Source organism: Suricata suricatta, chromosome 1, assembly GCF_006229205.1.
Source record: "Suricata suricatta isolate VVHF042 chromosome 1, meerkat_22Aug2017_6uvM2_HiC, whole genome shotgun sequence".
Lineage (NCBI taxonomy): Eukaryota > Metazoa > Chordata > Mammalia > Carnivora > Herpestidae > Suricata > Suricata suricatta.
This window is the reverse complement of record NC_043700.1, coordinates 56,244,984-56,248,214: the sequence shown is the minus strand read 5'-3', so window position 1 is coordinate 56,248,214 and position 3,231 is coordinate 56,244,984. Positions and strand designations below refer to the sequence as shown.

At 38.0% G+C, this 3,231-nt stretch overlaps 1 pseudogene; it reads right to left on the bottom strand.

The window, feature by feature from the left end:
* Positions 1 to 1,054: 1,054 nt before the first annotated feature.
* Positions 1,055 to 1,360, bottom strand: LOC115299680 (annotated as a pseudogene).
* Positions 1,361 to 3,231: the final 1,871 nt, after the last annotated feature.

Here is a 3,231-nt window from a genome sequence, read left to right as displayed (position 1 = left end):
CCAACATTCTGACTTCTTATATATCCTTCTAGAAATGCTTTATATAAAAGCTATAGATGTACTATATATAGTCTTTCCCCTCCTGACTTCTTCCAATGGTAGCATACGCTACCTTATGTTTTTTGTTTAACTGTATAGCTCAGAGATGTTCCCACATCCACATATAAAAGACTTCCCCATTTTTTTCATGGTTATGTAGTATTCTGATATTGTAGTAGATTTACTATAATTCCACAGTTTTCCTATGGATGGACATTTAGGTTGTTTCCAATACTTTCCTATTATAAATAATACTGCAATAAATATGGTACTGTTATTCTACACTTGATCAATAAATATACTGGAAAACAAACTCTTAGAAGTAGAATAGGTAAACGCATTTACAATTTTGGTATTTTCTAGATTGGTCTCCCTAGACATTTTATCAAATTACATTCTCATCAGCAAAATATTAAGTGTTCCTCATTTTGCCAACACTATGACTTCTAATTTTTTAAAGTTTCCAATGTTATAGGTGAAAAATACTTCATTGTTAATGTGCATCTACACTAGGAATGAATGAACTTTTAATATGTTTGAATTTCTTTTTGATGAACTGTCAATTAATGTATTTATTTTTAAAGTAAGGTCTCCATTGTGGAACTCGAGATCAAGAGTCACACACTCTAGGGGTGGCTGGGTGGCTTTGTCGGTTAAGAGTCCTACTCTTGATTTTGGCGCAGATCATGATCTCATAGTTTGTGGGTTTTGAGCCCCATGATGGGCTTTGTGCCTGCTTGAGATTCTTGCTCACCCTCTCTCTCTGCCCCTCCCTCAAAATAAACTAAAAAAAAAAGTCACATACTCTATCCACTGAGTCAGCCAGACCCCTTTTTTATTTTTATATTTACTCTTTTTAGGTTTTAAAAAATGCCATTGCTTTATTTACTATGAGCAGGACTGGCCTGAATGGGGTAGTAGATGCTCTGGTCTCAGGGTACATGTAGGATGTGATGAGATCATGATGGGGAGGGAGCCTGTTTTGAAGGAAAGGCTTCAAGGGCCCCCCTCAGATTTACTTCTGGAAATGGGAAGACTTTAAAAAGGACTCATGGCAAGCTATGGCCAAGCTGCCAATAAGATTAAGAAATTCTTGGAAATCTAGCTGCCCCTCAGAGTTGATGTCCAATTTCTTCATCATGCAGTCAAGGACACCAGGGTCCTTCTGGTTCTTTGTGAAGGCAGCCAGCTCTTTATTCATGAAGGTTAGGAACTCTGTCTTGGAGAGTTTGCTGCTGTTACCATCCTTTCCAGCATACTTCTGGAAAACAGCGATCAGAGACTCGATGCACCATTCCGTCTCAGTAGGGCTGGACATTTTTGCCAAGTCTGCACGGAGCAGTTGCGGCACTATCCAGACTTCCTTAAAGTGGCAATTTATATTGGTATCAGGTTGGTTATGGGTAAGAGATCACACTATGGTGGCTTAAACTCAAGGGTCTTATTCTCACATAAATCATCTCTGAAGCAGGCATGAAGGCCACAGGTGTATCAGGATCTCAAGCTCCTGCTTCTTTTCTCCTCCACAACATTAAAATGTGGCTTCCACACTGGGTGTTGTATGTAAGTGATGAATCACAGGAATCTACCCTGAAAACCAAGAGCACACTATATACACTGTATGTTAGCCACCTTGACAAAAAATTATATTAAAAACAAATAATGAAAAGAAAATGTGGCTTCCATCTTAAAAATTGAAACTTACGGTTCAACAGTTGCTAGAGTAGCAGCCTTCAAGTCCTCATTGCAGGCTGGAAGAAGGAAAAACAAATGCCAAAGGGTGTGTGCCCTTTTAAGAAAACTTACCAGAAGTTTCCTTTAACACTTGACCTTATATTTCAACAACTTAGTCAGTCACAGGCTGCATCCAAGAAAAACTGGAAAATGTAGCTTTTTAGTTGAGTACATTGTCCAGATACCAGTTAATAAGGAAGAATTAGAAAATGAACATTGGGAGGCAATTGGCAGTTTCTGTCACAAATCCTTGGTCAGTTTTACTTTTGGGCTTTTGTTCTTATTCTTATTGATTTGCAGGAGCTTTTTATATATAAAGTTAATTCTCTGCTATAGGAGTTACAAATACCTTTTTCCTATTATTTCCTTTTAACTTTATGGTGTTTTTTCATGTAGATACTTTTTTCTGTAGTTGAATATATCAATGTTTTCTTTTTATAGCTTCTGATTTTTGAGTCATATTTAGGAAGGCCTTCTCACTCAAATTTCTCATGGTTTTCTCTAGAACTTTTACAAGGATTCAGACCTTGAAAAATTCAACTCAAGGTCAAAGCCTTCTGGAATCAAACTTATTTAGGTTGGATGCAAGAATAGTGACAGCTGGCTCACTGATTATTGGTAGTGATAGTTTTGTTGTCTTTGGAGACTTAACAGTATCGCTAAAGTAGGCTCACCATATAAATAAGAGTATTGAATGATGGCTCAAAGATTAATGTAAATTACAGGTCCCTTCTCAAGATTACTGAATGTCTGGATGACTTCAGTGTAATAAAAATTTGCCCTGAATGAGACCAAGGTGGTGTTTTCAAAATGGAAATTGAAATAGCCAAGCCAGAAAGCTATTAATAGGAAACACAAAAGAAATAAGGAAACATTCATCTATAAATCAGAGACAGAATCTGTCACATTGGCTGGTTAGCACTCCAACAGCTCCTTACTGTCTCTGGTAATTATTAGGTACATCCATATATACCAGAGTATATCCCATTACGGCCTGCAGTTCGCAGGAGTTAGTGAAGGGCAAGGCCCTCTAAACCTTGACATTGGCCAGTCTCTTTTGTAAATGTCCTCTCCATTACTGTGGTAGCTTGGCAAATTGTTTTTCCTGGAAAGGAATAGTTTCAGTAGGATGCTGCCTCCATAAGGGCATAATTAATTGGCTCCAGGTAATTTTTTTTTAAGTTTATTTATTTATGTTGAGAGAGAGAGAGAGAGACAAAGAGAGAGAGAGAGAAAGGACAGGGGCAGAGGGGACAGAAAGAATTCCAAGTAGGCTCTATGCCATCAGCACAGAGCTTGATGTGGGGCTCGAACTCACGAACTGTGAGATCATGACCTGAGCTGAGATCAAGAGTCAGACGCTTAACCGACTGTGCCACCCAGATGTCCCGGTTCTAGTTAATTTTTAAAAACTTCACATGGATACACACAACTTAGCCTAACATCTACTAAAAGCAT